Consider the following 13,544-nt stretch of genomic DNA (forward strand, 5'->3'; position numbering starts at 1 on the left):
GCGTTGGAGGCCTGGCCAAAGCCCCCTATCACGACCTCGATAGTAGCGCGGCCTAACAAGAAGGTGTGTCGGCTGGGCAATGCGGAGCTCGGGACTTCCGCTCCTTCCACCCGGGCTCGCATAGAACCTATGAAGGCGCTATGAGCTCTTGCACGGGCAGAGCAGCCACTGCTTCCTCCCACTCAGGGAAGATGCAGCGACGAAGTGGGATCCGTGGAGCCGACGAGCGGCTCGCCAGATCAGGGTGGCGCAGACGCCGGCCTACTTTCGGCGATCCCCCTACCTGGTGCGCCAAAGATGTCGGTGAAGGATCGACACCTATGGGGCCTCAACGGTCCCCTTTTTGCTGGTTTGGCGAGGAGAGGGGTCGCGGCAAGAGAAGAACCAACAGTCAGGACCCGAGAAGATATTTTTACCCAGGTTCGGGCCGCGCGGTCCGTAAAACCCTACTCCTGCATGCGTTTGGTTATTCTTTTGGGGGGTTACCGTAGATCTGTCCCTTTTTACAGCCCTTCGATTTACCAAAACTCCCAAAAAGACCCTACTACTGGGCCTCGGGCCTCCTTTTATAGGTGAAGGGATCACCACAGTGGCTCAGTGGGTGAACGGTGGGTTTACGAGTGAAAAAGCGCCGACCGACAGTTACAGTGTTACTGTCTTATCAGAGGTGCATTAAATGCTTCGACAGACTTCCCTCACCTTGTCAGGGGGTTGGACACGTACCCACACGTGGCAACTTCGGGGTGTTGCGCTGGCGAGCGGGCGGACGCCTGGCTCATGCATTGTAGGTGGAGGCGTTCGCAGGGTGCGAGGGCGCCCTACTCCCGCGCCTCTCCTCGGGCCTTCTCTTTCTTCCTGGCACGGTTACCTTGCCGAGGGTCTTCTTGTTCCTCTCGGCAGGGAGGTGATGGCCAGCCGAGGCCTTGTCAATCTTCCCGACAAGGGTGGCTTGCCGGGGCTCAGTCCTTCTTCGTCGGCGGGAGGGTCTCGCCATGGTATTGTCTATCTCCCCGGCAGGGAGGTCTTGTCAGGGTCTCTTCTTCCTTCCCAGCAAGCGAGTGCTTGTCGGGGATTGCAATCAGCACTTGGTGGCTTCTGAGTCTTGCTTCTGCCCTAAGCTCCAGCGACGCGTCTTGCCGCTGTGGAAGGGCTGTCAGTGTCCGCGCACTAGTCCGGGGCTCCCGAGACCCTAGTCTTTCGTGCACCGACAAGTGTGTTTTTGTCATCAAGTGGAAATCCGAGGAATCACCCTTGATGGATTCCACTCGATGTAACCCTGAGGGTGACCTGGGAGGAATCACCCTCGACGGTTCACACTTGAGGTGTTGCACGACAGAGTCATTATTGGGAGTGGTGAAGGAGGAATCAGCCTCCGTAATCCACCACCGACTACCTACACTATAGAGTTATCATCAACAGGGCATTACGAGGTATCACCCTTGGCACTCGATAGTGGCTTTGAAGAGTCGTACAACTAAGGGTTGTGAGGTTATGTGTCGGGCTCAGGACATCGATCATTGAGTCATCAATGATGAAGCGGGGGCAACAATGATGAAGAGTTTCTATGCCGTCAGCGGCGCCTATGCCGTCAGCATTATTTTCGGCTGAGGGTAAAGCCTCTATGCCGTCAGCGAAAATGCTGACGACAATCAAAAGTTGTTGGCAAATTAGGTTTTTCCAGTAGTGAGGGACAAGGTGAGGGGACACGAGTTGATCACTAAACAACCAATACTAAGAATATATGGTAAGTAGGTAGGTGACAATAGGACGTTACAAAATCGGGCTATGCATCACAATAGGAGCAGTCAAATATAGTAGCAAATTCTAATGCAAGCATAAGAGAGAAGGAATGGGCGATATAGGACTGATCAAAGGGGGTTTTCTTGCGTGGAAGCTGTACCGCACGTGGCTGGACGAGAGAGATGTAGTCCTACACGATAGCAGTGTTAGTCTCAATGTCCACCAAAGAGAAAAGGGGTAAGAAACAATAAATATAAAGCAAACAAATGCATCACGATGCAATATATGTCAATATGCAGTGATAGGGGTGACCTAACGCAGTGCAGCACGTTACAAACGGAGCGGGAAAACATGTGGGAATATTTTCCTCGCGTTTGGCAATTTTCTAAAAGATGATCCGGGGTGGAAAGTTCCATGTTCATTATAGTAGAGTCATGTGACATATCAATAGATAATATATTAGGATTTGTTATATTTTTGTGAGCAATTTTCATGTATAAATTATTTTAATCTAAGGTACCGTTCAATTTATACGAATTTCTAAAGTTTTAATCATTCTCTAGAAATCCTGGAATTATTTTAATTCAAAAATACGAGAAAGGGTTGGATGCATCCGGTGGAGAGCACCCAAGAGTGTGTTGTGGGGCTCACAGTGGGCGAGTAGGGCCTAGTTAACCTAATAAACATTGAATGGTTAAGGGGTGAATAGTGTAGGCGGGTCCCACACATCATTGACTAGAACTAAATTAAAAGGTTATTGTAATTGTGGGGCCACCTGTTTGTGACTGTTAGTGAGGGGGTTAATACTAATGGTGGTTAGCCCCAATTAAACTAGGGGCCGGGTCCACAGTGCACAGACCCAAGCCGGACACGATGGGCTCACGCGCATCGTCGCTCATTGAGGGGCGCCCACGACCAGCTCAGAGCACGCCGGGGGGGGGAGCAGGGCGCGTTCCTGTTAGTGACGGCCCTCACGGCGCGGTGCGGTGCAGCAACAATAGTAAGAAGCGGCAGCGCGGGGCGGCCAGGAGTAGCAGCATGGTAGCAGGACAGAGCAGCGACATGTAATGCCTAGGGGAGATCTCGATCAAGAATTAGGAGGGGGAGAGAAGAGACAAGGTTGGTGAGGAGGAGCTTGGAGAAGGGGAATGGAGATCATCAATTACTCGCTGTCATTTCCTCTGGTGATGCGTACATAAGTAGCTGATGCCTTACAACCCACAGCTTACATGGCCCACGGCCCTCTAACACACGCACACGACCTGAGGCCCAATAGGTGTTGCACGTTCAGTTAAACCGTTAACTGAACTGCACTGGATCAGTCCGCTGGTAATGTAGGAGTAGCATCTGCAGGCACGTCATTGCCCCCCTCTTCTGAAGAAGCCCCTTCCAAGATACAAGTTGAAGGGTACCGATGGCGAAGGACATCATAGTCTTCCCAGGTTGTGGCCGACAGCGGCATGTTTGCCCATTGGACGAGTAGTTGCACCACGGGGGCATCTCCCTTCCTCATCATGCGTATTTCGAGGATTGCCACTGGTTCAGTTTGCCCGCCACGGCAGGGGTGATTGGCGATAGAAGACTGTGAGTATGGCTGCAGTTTGAGAACCTGCTCGCCGACGTCGAAGGCGCGCTCTGCTCGGTGTCGATTAGCTTGCGTCTTGAAGCGAGCTTGGGCATGCTCGAGTTGCACACGCAGTAGGTCCGTGTGCGATGTCCAGTCCATGTCGCTTGATGCCGCGTCGCTGGGAAGCTCGTCGCTCAATTGTGGCAGACCCCCCAGATTGGGCTCTCTGCCATACAGCGCCTTAAACGAAGAGCAGTTCAGGGAAGCGTGGTGCGCGGAGTTGTACCAGAATTCCGCCGCCGGTAGCCACTTGCGCCAATGGCGCGGTGTGTCATGCACTGCACACCGTAGGTACATCTCCAAGTACTGGTTGACGCGCTCTGTCTGGCCGTCCGTCTGCGGGTAGTCTGCGGTGGAGTATAGTAGCTTGGTGCCCGCTGCGGCGAGCAATTCGTGCCACATGGCACTCATGAAGATCTTGTCGCGGTCGGAGACGATGGAATGGGGAACGCCGTGCATCTTGATGATGTGTTCCCAGAAGGCACGAGCAACTTGGACGGTTGTGAAGGGGTGGCGGAGTGGGACGAAGTGCCCATACTTGGTCAGCCTGTCTACGAAGACCATGATGGCGTCATAGCCCTCAGACTTGGGAAGCCCCTCCACAAAATCCATGGTCAGCTCCTACCATGGTGCCTTTGGAATTTGAAGCGGTTGGAGCTTGTCGGCAGGGTGTGTGTGCTCATGCTTGGTATGCTGACACACCGAACACTGCCTGACGAAATCCTCCACAACACGCTTTAAACCTGGCCAGACCAACAGCTTGCGGACGCGGTGGTAGGTCGCCGTGGCGCCGGAGTGCCCGCCCACTGCACTGTGGTGGAGGGCGGCGACAAGCTTGGTCTGTAACACCGAGTTGGCGCCAATCCAGAGGCGCCCACGCTGCCGGATGACACCATTATGTAATGTGAGCCCCTGGTCATCAATGGCGGTGACGGCCAGCTTGGCCAGCAGCTCCTGTGACTCTGTATCGGTCTCGTAGGAATTAGCCACCTCCTGAAGCCATTGGGGCTGACACAGCGAGAGAGCGTCGAGTGCGAGGAGGTGACCGACGCGGGAGAGCGCATCTGCGGCGCCATTGTCTTTGCCCTTCTTGTAGCGGGAGGTGAACTGCAGCCTGACCAGCTTGGACAGGGCCTTGCGCTGGAGGTCCATGGAAAGTTGCTAGTCGGTAAGATCGCACAGACTCTTGTGGTTTGTGATGATCTCGAATGGGGCGCGTTGAAGGTATGTCTTCCACTAGTCGATCGCCGTCATGACTCCCAAACACTCTTTCTCATAGGTCGAGAGCTTCTGATTCTTGACACCCAGGGCCTTGCTGAGGTACGCGGTGGGGTGGCCGCCCTGCGTGAGCACCGCGCCCACGCCGGTGTCGCATGCGTCGGTCTCGATGGCGAACGGCCGCGTGAAGTCTGGAAGCGCCAGCACTGGTGTGCTCACCATGGCTTGTTTGAGGATGTCGATTGTCTGCTGGGCCTTGTCATCCCATGCGAACCCCTTCTTTGTCAGGAGCTGAGTAAGTGGCTACGCGATGATGCCGTAGTGAGAAATGAATTTGGGTAATATCCGGTCAGCCCGAGGAACCCGCGGAGCTCGGTGGGTGTCGTTGGCACAGGCCAGGCCTGCATTGCGCTGGTCTTGCTTGAATCAGTGGCGACCCCATCCTTGGAGATCACGTGCCCCAAGTATTCGATGCCGGTTTGTGCGAACGAGCATTTGGTTGCCTTGGTGAAAACTTGGTGTTCATGGAGTAGTTGCAGAGTGAGGCGAAGGTGCTCCTCGTGTTCGTGTAGGTCAGTGATGAAGACTAAAATGTCATCGAGAAAAATGATGATGAACTTACGGACGTATCGCCCAAACACAGTGTTCATGAGGCACTGAAATGTTGCCGGGGCGTTGCAGAGGCCAAATGGCATCACCCTGAAGTGGTAGTGCCCGTGGTGGCTTATAAAGGCGTCTTCTCTTCATCCTCCTTGCGCATATGGATTTGATGATTTCCTGTGGGCGGATCAATCTTGGAAAAGTATGTAGCACCAGCCAATTCGTCCAGAAGCTCGTCAACGAGTGGAGTGGAAACTTGTTTTTGAAAGTTGCAGATTTCAGCCGTCTGAATTCGATACACAATCTCCAGCTGCCGTCCTTTTTCTTCCCAAGCAGGACTGGAGCAGCGAAGGGGCTCATGCTGTGAGCGATGACTCTGATCTTCAGCATGTCCTACACTTGTTTTTCGATTTTATTCTTTTGTGTTGGGGAGTATCGATAGGGCTTCGTGTTGATTGGAGAAGTGCCCGGCTCGAGATGTATGCCATGATCGTACTGACGCTGGGGGGGGGGGGGGGGGGGGGTAAAGTGCTGGGTTCAGTGAACACATCCTGATATTCAGAAAGTACTTTCTGGATGTTTAGTGGAATTGGTTCTGTGATCCCTTTCTCAGACCGCTCGACTGTAACTAGGGATGCAGTCCAAATATCATTGGCCACTTCCATGCGATGGAGTTCATACGCATCTAACTCAGTAATTGGTGGGATATCAGAACTTCTGACCCCTTGAAGCTGCACAGTTTTTCCTTCAGTCTCGAACGTGATCGTCTTCTGTTGCCAATGGCAATTCATGGGACTGTGCGAGGATAACCAGTCCATCCCGAGTACTCCATCATATGCCCTGAATGGTAGGAGTGTGAGGTCGGTGTGAATCGTGTGTCCAGGTACTCGCCACTCCAAATTTCGCACAATCTTGTTGCAATGCAGACACTGACCGTTGGCCACCCGGACTGACACCGGGGGCAATGCCTCTGTTTGGGCTGACACTCTTTGTAAAGGAGTCACTGAGGAAACTATGTGAGCTCCCTGAATCCACAAGCAGTAACATGTATTGGTCTCCAACTTGTGCGCGAAGGCGAATGGTTGAGGGCGCTTCATCCCTAGAGACTGGATGTTGTGATGTTGCACAACATTCTGGCTCGTGGGCACCGGGCGGGTCCAATAATTGCAGAGCGTGCACTGTATCATGTGAATGAATTTCGCCGAAATCTCCCACTTCTATCATCAGTATCTGTCCTGTGCGTTTGCATTGATGATTGCGTGAGTACTTGTTGCCACAGCGGAAACAGAGGCCGTTGGCTCGTCGGAATTCCTTGAGCTGTCGTTCCCGGGCGTAATCGTCTCTGCCGAGACGGGGTTGGGAAACAATGCATGTCTGAGTGGATGTTGTCGCAGATGGTGGTGGTCGGCCCACGGGAACAATGCAGTTGCGTGGTGCCCGTTGTTTCTCCAGTTCCTCTTCTTGAATCCGTGCAAACACAGCAGCTTGAGTAATGCTTGTGGGAGCATGCAAACAGACGCCCAGTCGAAGTTCAACTTTCAGACCCAGCAGGAACTGAGATATGAAGAACTGTGTGCTCAGTGTTGGATCCAAGGACCAGAGATGGTACATGGATGTCTCGAATTGCTGACAGTACTCTTGCACACTCCCTGTATGATGCAACTGGACCAACTGATTCATTTGTGCTTCGAATTCTTCAAGCCCGAACTCTGCTTCCACAGCTGATCTGAATGCTGGCCATGACATAGCAGGGTGTATCTATCGAAATGCCTGAAGCCACATCGTCGGGAGCCCATCCATGTACAGGCCGGCCGTGGTGACCCAGTTGTGCTGCGGCACCCGATAGAGCTCGAAGTAGGAGGTGCACCGTTCAAGCCAGATGCGCGGCGCGTCGTCGTCAAAGCGGGGGAAATCATGCCTGGGCGGCTTGATGTAGTGCTCGACCCCCCGATGTTGCTCGTATGCTGGGGGCGAATTCTACAGCAGGGGTGGGCCGTGGCCAACGAGCCGAGCGAACGGGAGATGTGGTGCACCGTCGGTGTAGAGCGGCGGTTGTGGCGGTGGGCGGATCATTGGGGCCGATGGTGGTGACGCTTGGTTCGAGGAGCCCCGGGTCGTCGTCGTTCCGGGCGCAAATGTGTCGGGGTTGCCCGCCGCGGTGGGGTCTGGCGGCGAGGGAGACTTGCAAGCCTCATCTACATCTGCCTGCGTCTAATCGATCTATTTGGCCAGATGTTTGAGCTCTTTGGAGACCTGGTCGTTGTACGCGACCTGCGCTTGGTGGCGCTCGTCGGAGGTCTTCTGGTTGGCGTCAAGGCGGCGGAGAACGGACTCGAGCAGGCTGTGCAGCTTTTCCATGGTGTCTGTTTTCTTGTCAAGCACGCAACGGGTCTGCGCCGAGGGTTTGGACGAAGCCGTGGTCGCGCTCCGAATCGAGGGGAAACCCTAGTAGGATTTCGGGCGAGCTTAAGGGAGCGGCTAGCACCTAGCTTGGTGGATGTTACCGCTCGATCTAGAGGATAAGCGAGCAACGACGGTGTCAATCGATGGAAAAAAATTCTAGGAAGGCTCTGATCACCAATTGTAATGCCTACGGGAGATCTCGATCCAGAATTAGGAGGGGGAGAGAGAAGAGACACGGTTGGTGAGGAGGAGCCTGGAGAAGGGGAAAGAAGATCGTCAATTACTCGCTGTGGTTTACTCTCGTGATGCGTACATAAGTAGTTGATGTCTTACAACCCACACCTTATATGGCCCACGACCCTCTAACAGACGCACACGGCCTGAGGCCCAACAGGTGTTGCATGTTCAGTTAAACCGTTAACTGAATTGCATTGGATAAGTCCGCTGCTGATGCAGGAGTAGCATCTGCAAGCGCGACTCGGCGACAGGACGATGTGGTGCAGAGGCAGGCGAGCAGGGGCGACTATGGGTGGCATGGTCATCGATGGGCGCGGAGGGTGCAGCCACAGGTGGGCAGGCCGTTCTGGGAGCGGCGGGCGTGGCTAGGTGCTCACGCAGTGCGAGACAAGGGAGAGCTATCCCGCACTGGAGCAGAGCTTGGAGTGCAGCGGACGAGCATGGGGACGGATCTACGATGATAACGGGAGCATGGTGAAAAACGGGGGATCCGGAGGAGAGGCTCACATGAGAGATTGTGAACGGGTCGACGGGCAAGGGATGGTCGAGGACGAGGAGATCGATGTGGTGGATGGCGCGGACAACAACAAAGGAAATGGGCATGAGAGGCTCCACAAAGTGCCCCGGCTTTGAAGCGGTGTCGTGGACGACAAAGAGGAACCCGTCGGGGCTCCTGGACATCCTCCAGTCATGCTAGAAGAATGGTGGCTCGGCGACGACGAGGCAACTTCGACTGCATCTCGGGCGTGAACAAACCAGAGAGGGAGATGGGCGAGCATGGGGAATGGGAAGGTTCTAGGGTTCTCCTATCGTGCGGGGATGGTCTTGACCTCTCTCGGAGTGGAAGCCTGCCACGTCGTGCCTTGCATCCTCCTGTGTTACTAGGTAGGAGAAAGGCGAGCTATTGTGGGTTAGGCTGCACTGTGGCTGCATAGCGCCCAGTGGCATAGTAGGACTTATTATTATTTTTAGTTTTTACTATTTTCTTGTAAAAACAAAAGTATTTTAGTTTTATAAAATATAAAACTTGCACCAATAATTATAATGCAATAATAGACACTACCACAAAAAGTTTGGCAATTATTTCGGATGGTTTGTATTTTCATAATTTAGAAAAGGCATTTTACATAATGTTTTGGCCTATGTTTTAATTATTTCAAGGAAATTAACCACTTTATAAAATGTTGGTTTCTATCCCAAAATTACTAAGGGGTTATTTTCAACATTATGAACATTTTTGTTTTATGTTTGAAGAACAAATAATTTGACTTTATTTTAAATTTCAAATTGGACTACGTTTGGATCAAAAGTGAATTTTATCAAATTTAATGTAATGACATGAAACCATTAGCGTGAGTTACTGTAGCATAACACTAGGGGTGTTTCAATACATCAGTAGAGCTTGCTTCCGTTAGACTCCATGTGTGCTTGCACATGGCTATGCCTCAAGAGGGGTGCGTGCTTGTGATCTCCTTCATTTTTGTCACGTGAGAGAGGGCTGGGCATGATACGTGTGGTCGAGTTAGTTCCTTCAGCACTGCAAAACCCAAGCGACTGAACTTTGGCTCGCGGGTCTGCTATTGTGTACATCATCTCACGAGGTCCTTGGTGACCTCATCTCCTCGTGTGACAACAACACGCAACCTAGCGAGTGCGCCCCGTGGCATTATTTGGCAGTTTCCATCATGCAAGAGTTTGGAGGCCACATCTCCCCTTTGGAGGCCTCGTGAGCGGTGTCCCGCGAATGAAAGGATTCACAAGGGACCGCACCTTACGAGTCGCTCCCTTCAGAGGGCACGCTGCAAGCCGCACACCCTCAAGGAGCTAAGTATAAACACGCTCCTCGGGTTTCTTCCTCTAGATCCTTCCTGAGGCATCCCGATTTCCTTGGCATGAGCCGTCTACATGTCAAGGGGGGACCCTAAGCATCATGACTCAAGGTCACCTACCATCCATAAGAACCCTACGCCCTTTGGCCTTGCTGCGCCCTTGCCTCAAGCATACCAGCGACGGTGTATGCTTCCTCGGGGGTTGCATCCCTGTGACGCAGGACATGAATGCAATGTAAAAATAAAAACGTAACCCCATTACACAACAAGTGTCCATTACGTAAAGCAAAAGTTCCCTACAAATTTTTTTACGCCCTCCCAGGGTCGGGTGGTTGACGGTGCAACAGGAATGGAAAGATAATATCTCAAGTGGAGGAGGCACCACCATTGTTGTCGTCGCTCACGATGTCCCCTCTAAGGTTGTTGCCCACACTGTCATCGCTCGCGAGATCCCCTCTAAGGTTACCACCCTCTTCGGAGGGCTCGACCTGCACGAACCGCCCGATCAGGGAGTCAACGTGCTCGTGCACCTCGTCCGTGAGCGGGTCCTAGAGCTCCGCATGCACTAGTTCCACCACAAGGGAGAAGTTAAAGGTGGGAAGTGGCAGCGAATTTGGCGAAGACACGCATCACCGTGCAGTCCAGGAGGTCGTGGTTGCCTCCCTCCATGGCTTGACCCACTTTGGATACTCCCGCCTCTAGCTCTTCCACCACCTTGGTGAAAAAGTTGTGGTAGCCCATATCGGAGTTCATGTAGGGAAACAGCGGTACGTCCTTGACAAAGCGGCCCAGCGCACGGCTGGCGCACACGGCGAGGCACAAGAAGAGCTTATTATGCTCCACTTGCATCGTTTATGCCTGCGCCTCATCATCCTGGGTCTTCTCCACGGCATTAGCGGACTCACCAACCTGCACCTGGAGCGACACCAACTATGCTTCAACATCCCTTTTGCCCTCAAGGGCGGCCTCGAGATCGCTCTCAACGTCCTAGTGCTGGGCCTTGAGTTTGTCAATCTCCTTCTGGAGATCATCGCGCTTAAGCTAGAAGCAGGCTTCTTACAACACCAGCTTGCCATGGTGCTCCTCTCGAGAGGCCTCCCGGACTGTGGTAACCCTCGCATTGGCCTCAACGTTGTATGCGACATCCCTACTCTCTAGTTGGGCGTGCACCGCGGCCTGTGCTCCCGCAAAAGCAACCCCGTCAGTGAGAACCTAGCCTTCCAGGGTGAGGAGGCGCTCGTCTTTGGCCTCCTGGTCGGAGGCGGACCGGGCGGCCTCTCGCTCCAGAAGGGCCATGTCGGCCTCAACTCGGCGATGGGCTCCTCCCTCTGGGCCAGTTCCCCCTCGCTGGGGTGCATTGCTGCTCGCGCACGACGATATCATCCTCGTGCACTGAGATCTCCGTCTCATGGAGGCTAGTCTGCTCCTCCGGTTTATGGGCGCACGATTCGTCTTCCAAGCACCATTTTACCTCCAGCCGGAGGCGAGCCTCGAGCATGTTGAGAGTGGCGCGAGCACTCCCAAAAGCCCCACCCATAACCAAGGCACTGCCCTTGACCCCTTGAAGGGCCATGCACTGAGGCACCCAAATACCGCCCCTTGTGGCATCCACCCGCGAGGACCACGCAAGGGTATCCCCCTCCGGAGAACCCCTACTCCTAGCCACGACAGCGTCTCCGGCCGTGTGCTATGGGCTTGTCAGGCTCTTCGATGGGTGACCTTAGCACCTGCCACCCCCCAGGGCTAGGTCGACGCATGGAGCAAAGTCCTGTGAAGTGAGTCATACCGGCGAAGGCACCACAGATGAGGCAGCCCTTTGCGTCTTGCGTGCGCGCGCCCTACAGGGGTCATGATTCAGTCCACTATCCTCATCGGCAGCTAGCAGTGATAGACGTGGGAGGTTGGTGAACTTACTCATTGCCGGCGGCACAACACCTTTGCATCGGAAGGAACCTTATGCACTGGCTACCGACACTTCCTGGGGAGGCAGGCAGCGGTGCGGGCTCCATCCGTCCTCCGGCAACGGCGGCGCTCCTCTTCGGCGCCATGGTGATGGAAGGCAGCACTAGTGGCGGAGAAGAAGGCAGAGATAAAATAGCTAGCGATGTATGCGTAGGAAGGAGGAGCGATGAATAAGGGAGATGTATGGGTGAAGGAGAGCAATGAAGGTTTTGCCATACACGCGTAGAAGTTTTCTATGTGGGCGCATGGATCCGAGGGTTTCATTAGGTAGTGGTGACTTCCCGACCTATCATGCCTGACACGCGTCACCTCCCAGCCCAGCACTTCGTTAGGGCCCATAGTGTTTCGGCAAGCGCCATTTCATGCCTCACTCGTGGAACGTGTGCACCGCTGGCCCGAGGCTATTTTCATCCCAGTGGGAACTAGGGTACCATGACTCATGTGCCGACGGCCCTTCCCCGTGCACTCGGAAGGAAGCTTCCTCGTGAGGGGTATGTCTCATCGGGCCCCTTACCACTAGTCCAAGCTTTTCCAAAGCTACTAGGCGCTAGGACGCCTCGCATGGACCCTCCCGCGGGATGGCCTCACGAGGTTTGGCGTGTGGTGCGAACCACGGGGCCTCGTGCTCATCACATGGGTGACACGCCCGCTTGAAGGTAGATGATAGAGGCTATGCCAGCAGGCACGACCAGGTACAATTTTATTTTTGGTGATTAGGGGGCAGAATTTGTTGTCCCTCCAAAAGCAAGTCCCCAAAGGTTGCCATTTCAGTGAAAGAAGACGAGGATAAATCGGCATGCCAGGGCGAAGGTCAATGACGATTCCACGACCGGGTCACGAAGACTACTTTACCAGGACAGGACCACCTTTAGTCAGGATAGGTCTGGCTCGTGTCACCATTTGAATTAAGTCCCTATTGTCACCCTTTCCCACCGATATTTCAGGAAAGAGGACCAAGTCACTATAAAGGGGTAAGGGTCGTGGCCGTGTAATGGGATTGAGTCATTCTCTCCCCCAACACCCCATGTACTGGAGACTCAAGCTCCTACTTTTCCAAGGCAACTAAATCACAAGTAGGAGTAGGGTTTTACACAACACAATGGCCAGAACCTGGGTAGCTGGTGCATCCCGTTGTTTTCGGGCAGGTTTGAGCCTGTCGTCAACTTTGTTGTGTTTGACGTTGTGTTGCAGGTCGGAAGCCAAGTCCCCCAGAGTTCGAACCTTGTTAATGGAGAAGTTCTTTGACGCATATCCTACACTCCAACATGTGGTCCTAGTCAAGGCCAACAAGAAGGTCGAGACAATGGAGACCCATGCAAACTACGTGGTGATGACCCACAAGTATAGGGGATCAATCGTAGTCCTTTTTATAACTAAAGTGTCGAACCCAACGAGGACCAGAAAGAAATGATAATAAGTTTAAGCAAGGTATTCTCTATAAGTGTTGTGAGTAATGTTGATCGATAAATTTGAAGCAAGATATTTCAAAAAAAGTGACAAGTAACAATAGTAGCCAGTGTGCATCAATATAGCCCAGTCCTTTATGTAGCAAAGGACAGGCCTGAAAGTACTCTTATATGAAGCAAGGGCTTATGAGGACACATGGGAATTTTCATCTAGTCATGTTCATCATGTTGAGCTGATCCATGTTTGTTACTTTGATAATTTGGAATGTGGGTGGACCGGTGCTAAGGTGATTTTCTTACTTGAACAAGAAACCCACTTATGATTACCCGTGCTCGCAAGCATCCGCAACTAGGAAAGAAGAATTTAAGATAAATCTAACCATAGCATGAAACATGTGGATCCAAATCAACCCCTTACGAAATAAGGCATAAACAAGGGTTTAAGCTTCTATCACTCAAGCAACCCATCATCCACTTATTACTCCAAAATGCCTTCCCTTTGGCCCATAACATGGTGAAGCA

At 53.0% G+C, this 13,544-nt stretch overlaps 1 pseudogene; it reads right to left on the reverse strand.

Moving 5' to 3' along the window:
• Nucleotides 1–2,889: 2,889 nt before the first annotated feature.
• On the reverse strand, nt 2,890–8,506 carry LOC123396500 (annotated as a pseudogene).
• Nucleotides 8,507–13,544: the final 5,038 nt, after the last annotated feature.

The sequence above is a fragment of the Hordeum vulgare genome, chromosome 5H, assembly GCF_904849725.1.
Source record: "Hordeum vulgare subsp. vulgare chromosome 5H, MorexV3_pseudomolecules_assembly, whole genome shotgun sequence".
Taxonomy (NCBI): Eukaryota; Viridiplantae; Streptophyta; class Magnoliopsida; order Poales; family Poaceae; genus Hordeum; species Hordeum vulgare.